The following is a 7539-nucleotide window of genomic DNA, read 5'->3' on the forward strand; positions in this document are numbered from 1 at the left end:
GTGTGTAAAGAAATATATATATTCACTTTTTTTTTTTTTTGGAAAGTTCATGCCTCGGGCCAAATTGGCCAGATCAATTTTGAATTAGATCAACTGAGCAGAGCTCAGTCATTCAAGTTTGCATCCTCCCTTCCAGACTCTTCAGCCTGGGGCTTCAGATACTCCCAAATCCATGGCAGGCATGCTACAAGGCCTGGAGGCATTGGAGTTCAGATACCCCCTAGTCTTGCTTGCCCCTAGCCAAAAGGCCGAAGGAGCAAGCTAGAGGGAAAGCCTGAGAGCGGTCCCCCATCACCATAAATTGTGTAGCCAAGATCCTTGCATTTGGAGGCATTTGTAGACTCTTGCAGGGGTCAGGCTGCCCGCAATGCAAGGGACAGGCCTTCTTCTCCCTCTAACTACACCAAGTCATTCAAGGCTGAACAGAAAGGTATCTTCACTGCCAGGTAAGTAAAACCATCTGGGCCAAAAACCACCTCATGGTATCTCCCCCTGGTTGACTGTGGTATCTCCGCTGCCAGGTAAGCAACTGCATATATGCATGCCCTTACGCTGCAGTAATGGAAGCTAAGCCATGGTAACGTCCCCTTCTTTCACTGGAAGCTGCCCTACCCTGGGGTAACGTCCCACTTGCCATGGAGTACAATCATGCCCACAGGCAATTAGCATGGACCAGGTGATGCGCGATAAAGCCCTGACCTCGTTTTACCCGGCAGTAAATTGTTCACCCATCCACACCCACGTGAGTGATTCAGATAGGGTTTGAGAACATCCTGCTTGTTCCCGGTCCTGCTATTGTGCTGTTGTGATTTAGGTGGGAAGTCAGTGCACCTCGAACATGATTTTTAGAAGGCGTTTGGATAGGTGAGGAACTTGGTGAGCAGAGGTTTCCATCCCTCTGTCTACTTTGGAAACTGTCAGGTACTTTGGAAACTATCAGGTAGATTGGAAAAAAGGCTTGGTGGCAGGTGTTGGAGAGTAAAGCAGAGGGCGTTGTTAAAAGAATAGCAGGAACAAAGACAAGGGGACAAGACGATCCCCTCTTAGGTTGGATGTTGGCCTCCTACTCCCAATGTTGGAATAAATACCCAGGCTCACAGGTCAGAAAACAAGGTGAAATCCTGGCTCCCTCCAGGCCAGTAATAAGACTCCCGTGGAGTCAGGATTTCACCTCCCATCTTTAGTGATACGGGCCAGGCCTGCCAAAAAAGCACCACCCCATCACAGGGCAGAGCTCACTCTCTCCACGGATGCCAGTAGGTGCTGATATGTTTGCCATCTGTTGTACCCGTAACCTGAACGTTTTGCTCATGACCCACTCATGTCCGGGCAGCGTGGGGAGGAGCTTTTGTGTGGCTGCTCTCCAGGTGTCAGTGTGGACGTTGCTCTCTGTGTTAACGAGGCTGCATTGAAGACAGACCTCTTAAAACTTAAATGTGAATTGCCTTAAGCCCATGGTGAATGCATACTGGCAGGAGAGGATGTGTCTGGGTGGGTGACGGCAGGGAAGTGCCTAGAGAGAAATGTTGAATACATGAACAGCGACCAAATATACGGAAGCAGAAAACAGGACTCCATCTAAGACTCAGCAGCTCTAGGCACATACATCTAATGGTTCAGGTGATGGCAGTTTCGTTTAGGAAATGAAACCATTCATTTAATTGTGAGTCTTTTCCCCATGAAATACATGTAGCTTGCAGCTACTAGGGAATTGCAGAACATTTGGCTAGTCTGGCAACAACTGCCCTTCTGTGCCATTTGTTATGTCACTTTAATGTAATTTGGAGGCTGGTAATTGTATAGACTTTTTCTTTCATACTCCTAAGTCGCTTAATGATACAACAATTTAAATAACTAGATTAGTGGTAAGAAGCTGGGAGTTTAAAGCGATAATGCGTTTCAAATAGCTGCCTTGTTATATGTGGATTAATGATTGGCTTTGAAGAAACAATTGCGGATCTAGGAAGCGGTGAATTGTCAGATTGCAGGAATTGTTACTGCACACCACACATATACATATGTACATAGGTAAATGCACACATACATTCATACACACGTATGTGTGTGTGTATACACTTCATTATTTAAGAATTAAGAAAGGCCAAAGCTACTCAGTGAGTGGCTCTGAGAATCACTGCAAAAACATCAAGATCTACGTCGCAGTGTGTATGGTGACATGTTCATATGGGTCAATCTTCCTTCGTGAGATACCGACACAAGTGTCTTCTTCCCCTTGGTAATTGCCTATATTAAGGACGGACTAGATCTGCAGCAGATATGCTTTCTCCTTTGAAAGAGTGCAAGCACTGCATGGACAAAATGCTAGGTGTGTAAAAAACCCTCTGCCATCACTTGCGGACACGAGTGGACTTCTTATGCTCAATTGCCAGGTCTCACTTTGCTTTGGACTCTGAGTTACTCTTGCTCCCAAAAGATCAAGGCATTGGAGTTGATGACTTCCCCAAGTCCCTTCCAGTCCTACCTTTCTATGATCCTACAATTTCAGGTTCTATTTCTATGTAGGAAATACACATATCATGTAGTTAATCACTCTATAGAGTCCTTGCCCCTCATTCGAAAGAACCCCAAATGCCTCAAACCTAAACGGAGGACCCAGAACCACTGGATTTGCAAGGAAGTGGGAAGGGGAAGATGACAACCAACTTGCTACACAGCTCATTGTACACAGGCGAGTTGGGGGGAGATGTCGAATTACTGGCAATTTCAAAGAGCCACTGCTACGTTTTCAAGTAGTTCAATTTCTGCATGATTAGTTAAACTCGAAATACTTTGCTTTCTTGTCTCGTAGCCTGAGGCAGCTGGCAGCAGTGACATTAATGCAGCCCTAGAATGACACAATGGCATTTACATGCCACCATTACATGCTTTGCAACATCATGAAGACTTCATCCCAACATAACCCCCTTATGTTACATTTCCCAGGGAACTGGGATAGTTTAGGGCCACTATAAAGTCCACCCTTATCTCAGCCTGGCTCATTGTCTCCATCTTGTGATATTTTATGATCTTTATATCCATCTGAGATAAAGCCAGCAACGTGGTTGAAAGTAAATACATCCAACTGGCAGCAGAGTTCATTGAAGTTGCAGGCACACCTGCAGATTAAAAGTGTAGTTACAGAGGATGAGATCCAAAAAAAAGGATGCAGGCACCTAAATGTAATTCAGGTGAAATATGAGCAACTCTGTCCAATCCACAAACCTGCACGCACCTGTGTTTTCACTAGAAAACTGATTTAGGTGCATAAAGTCCTGTGTCTGGGCATGCCCACTGTACCGAGCGTCTCAGCACCCAGCGCAGGTCTGAGCCCTTTTGGGATTCACACACTTGGGGTCAAGCTCTACTAGGCATCTAGGTGGACTTTGTCTCCTACGTACCATAGCACAACTGAGTAGAGTAGGGACAACCAGGGCAGCAGCCCTGAGTGCTGCCTAGGGGGAGGTGCAAAAATACCCCTTGCTGCAGCGAACAGCTGGCCATGCCACCGCCACCATTTGCTGGCACGGCTCCACGTGCAGCCACTGCCCAGGGCATGGAGCCGGCCCGTTACACCTCTACCTACGTGCGTTTCTGTTCCACCCTGTTCAAGCACCTGAAAATCCACAAGCGCGTCCCCTTTTGTAACACGCCATCCCATGTGCATCAAGCCTGAGCCACAGAAAAGCAGCAAGGAGGAGGAGGAGAAGGAGAGCACCCACCGTCTGCAATAACTCTTTCTCAGGGACTCCAGCAAGGTGGACTAGCGTCACATTTTAAGTGCCTAAAGCTACTTATACCCCGGGGCATCAACCTTATCAGGTGCTTGCAATGTGGGTCTCGATAACTGCTCTTTTTTTAGGTGAGTGCTCTGAGCCTGAGGCTATTAAGTAAAAGGCAGGTGGCAGCATCTCCTCCTTGTGTGTGAGCCAGTCCTCCCTAACCACAGGATGACTCAGGCCCGTAGGTCCAGGAACTGGTCTCGGGGTGGAAACACACGTCGCCCTTGTGCAGCCACACAAGTTGATCTAGTAGCACAAAGGCCAAGCAAACAGACATCCACGCCCTTGTCGTACCACAAAGGTGGCTGCGATGAGGGTGGGGTGGATTTGTGCTGCTGCTGAGTGGCAGACGCCTGCTTACTCCATGGCAGCCCAGAGGCTTGGGGCGGTGTGGGGAAGATCAGGCTTTGGGTTTGTTGCATGCTTTTAATGATTTCACTGTTCAGCTGTACCGCACGCTGGCGACAGGGGTTATGATGTCAGCTCTGGACAGCCCTGAACAGAAGATCCTGGGGATGCATCTTGGTAAATATGGAAATCCTGACTTTCCCTGCTAATGGAGATGCACCCTGGACATCCCAGGGGCACATTTCTGTAAGAGGGGAAAGGCAGGCAGGTGTTCCCTCAGTTTGAGGGGCCTGATTCTGCATGGGAAACCCTGGGGGGGCACAGGACCAGGGCCCTCAAACCCTAGGAGAAGACATTGCCTGTTGTCCACCAGCATAAACAGGCAGGACAATGAGCAACGTGCTGCATCCACTGAATAGGATCAGTTGTGCCAGGACGCATTGTGGTGCAGAGGATGTGTGTCGTTGGGCGATGTCTCTTTCTACCCCGAGACTGAAATGCAGTCTCGCATTCCTGGAGGCACCCCAAGTTGGCAGACAGGCAGGATTTAACCTACATCCTCTCTTGGGCATTTGCTGCTGGCTGGCTTAGCAACAGCTCAGGATGCTGCTTGGGTATGGGTCATTTTAGAGACTGAACTGCTCTGCTAGCCTCAAACATGGGCCCTGAAGGCAGAGTAGAAGAAGCATTATGTTGCTATGGCCTTTGTGGGACCTATACTGCGTCTAGTTTTGGGGACCCTGTTATAGAAAGGATGTGCACAAGTTGGAGAGAGTCCAGCAGTGGGCAATGAAAATAGTTTGGGGGCTGGAGGACATGACTTATGAGGATAGATTGAGGGAAATGGGCTGATTTAGTCCGCAAAAGAGAAGACCGAGGTGGGATTTAATAGCAGCCTTCAACTCTGTGCAGGGGGGGCTGCAAAGAGGATGGAGCTGGACTGGTCTCAGGGCGGCAGATGACAGGACAAGGAGCAATGGGCTCCAGTTGCAGCAAGGGAAGTTGAGGTTGGATATTAGGAAAAACTTTTTTATGAGAAGGGTGATGAAGCACTTGAAGAGGTTACCCAGAGAGGTGGTGCAACCTCCATCCTTGTAGTTTTTTAAGGCTCAGGGAGACAAAGCCTTGTCTGGGATGATGTAGTTGGGGCTGGTCCTGCTTGGAGCAGGGGGTTGGACTAGATGTGCCCTCCTGAGGTCCCTTCCAGCCTCATTGTCTATGACTCTATACAGTCACTCACAGGGTCTCAAGAGCTGACAGAATAGCCCCTGTCACCAGCAAGCGGTACAACTGAAAAATAAAATAATAATTTTTAAAAATGTAACAAGCTGCAAGCCTCATCTCCCCCATGCAGCCCAGATCTGAAATTTGACATCAACCAGCTACCTTAAGGAGATAGATAGAAAACCCCAGGGGGGCTGAATTTGTTCCTTTTAAAAAAGAACAAGCAAACAAACAAAAAAGCAATATGTAAGCAGCTCAAAATAGTAACAATTTCCTCCCCAACTCCATGCATATCAACGTATTTTCAATTTCTGAGGGAATCGGCTTGATTGTTAAGCAGTTCCAGCTGCAGAAACATTTCCAGTCAACTCTGATCAGCTTTGACGTCCAGGGACCAAAAGCAATACACTGGATATTTGGATTAATTTGCAAGACAAATGGCTTCTCCTCAGTCAAACCTCATGCGTCGAGCCTGATCTGGCCAGCACTTACATGCGTGATATGGGGAGATCCACAGGTCCATATGAGGCGAGAGCAGCCACGGAGTCAGTGGCGAGACTGGCCCATTGGCCCCTAGGATTTCTACAAGCCCATCTACAATGATGTTTGCCACTTTCCTGAATGTCTTAAGTTTAAAAGCACGACTGTAAAAGTAATCCACCCCAAACCTAGCTCAGGGGATGGGCCTTTGTTCATGAGGAACGTGAATCTTGCCATGGGATCATTTCATTGCTTCATAAGGTCCGGTGACCAAAATGTGATACGGGGTGCGGTGGGTCTGAAGCAGCAGGCCACAGAGATGCTGTGATGGGCCAAAAAGGAGGATACAAGAAGATGAGTGTTGGCCAAGTTCTTCTTTCCCCTCAAACGTGCCAGGGGTGCCAGGCAGAATTGGGTCAGCACATCACACTGCCCCGTGCAGGCTACGTCCCAAGCAGAAGTCACCTTCAAGTGGCCCTGCGGGTAAAGTAATTAGCTTCAGGGCTAGGGCCAAAAGTTCCCTGATTTACACATCAATCGGTTTAAGTGATCAGAACCTGGTTTAAACCTGTAACACAGCAGAAGTTCAGTGCACATAAAACTGGTTTAAGATAAACCTGGTCGAATGTAGTATCAGACTTAACTGCTTTGGCTCAACCTGGTTTATGCAACTTCTGTCCCAGTCCCAGAAGTCATTAGCCTAGGTGCCGTGCTAGGCAAACGCGTCTACACTGCTCCGGGTCCAGAGCTCAAGCGTGCAGAGCGCAGCCGGGTATGGCTGCAGCTGGAGGACCAAGGGGAAGGTGGCATGGAGAGGGGCAGAGATGGAGCAGGGGAGGTGGATAAGCTGTGGGGATGGCTTGAGGAGGGCTGTAGGGCAGCTGGGGAGAGTGGGGAGATACGGGCTGAGGGATCACAAAGCTGAGCAACGGTGCTCAAAGCAACTGCAGTTTCAAGTCCCTTTCCCAAGACCAATCTATATGTTCTCGCCCCAGCGCATATCACTTCTTGTCTGCCTGCCAAACAGATATAGAGGGATCCAGCATGACTTCATGTTCTCTCTCCTTTTCCCTGAGTCACAGGTTTGCGTGAGCGCTGCATTCGGGGCTGTTTATTCTTTGAGTTGGCTTAAAGGTGAGGCCTCTAGGACAGGGTTCATGGGCTCCGGCATGTTCACACTTTGATCTGAGCAATCAGCAGTGGGCTGATGCTGTTCTCAGTCTCCAGCAGCATTGCTCCTGAGCAGAACAGTAGTCCCGAAGGGTGAAGTGACCCTGCCAGCCCAGGAAGGTCCTGATAAATCATGCATCCGACCGGCTATATGATGCCGTGCATAGATATAACCCTTTCCTCCTTCTCCCTAGGGTGAGAAATGTATGACTGGGAATCAGAAATCAGGTTAGCCTTCTTTTGGCCTGAAGAACTGGGACAGTAGCCAGGCACTGCATGACTTCGCTTCCTTATGATCTCTCCACTCCTTTATCAGCCAAGTCCCACTCCACCTTGTGTGAAGAGGCCTCTCCTTTCATTTTACCAGCCACTGATTGGGTTTGTGCGCTGTGCAATTACAGCGTAAGCAAACAAAACCAGTCCAGTTTTGAATTTTTCACTCTTTTAGTCAAATTCCTCCCCGTCGCTTCCCCTTTCCAGGCACACTTGGAAACCTTGGCCCCGCTTATCATATCTCCTGGCCCTGTACTTGGAGCAG

The 7539-nt window shown here is 48.6% G+C and overlaps 1 pseudogene; it reads right to left on the reverse strand.

Annotated features, from left to right (window-relative positions):
• Positions 1-263: 263 nt before the first annotated feature.
• LOC112550650 lies at positions 264-454 on the reverse strand (annotated as a pseudogene).
• Positions 455-7539: the final 7085 nt, after the last annotated feature.

Source organism: Alligator sinensis, unplaced genomic scaffold, assembly GCF_000455745.1.
Source record: "Alligator sinensis unplaced genomic scaffold, ASM45574v1 scaffold531_1, whole genome shotgun sequence".
Lineage (NCBI taxonomy): Eukaryota > Metazoa > Chordata > Crocodylia > Alligatoridae > Alligator > Alligator sinensis.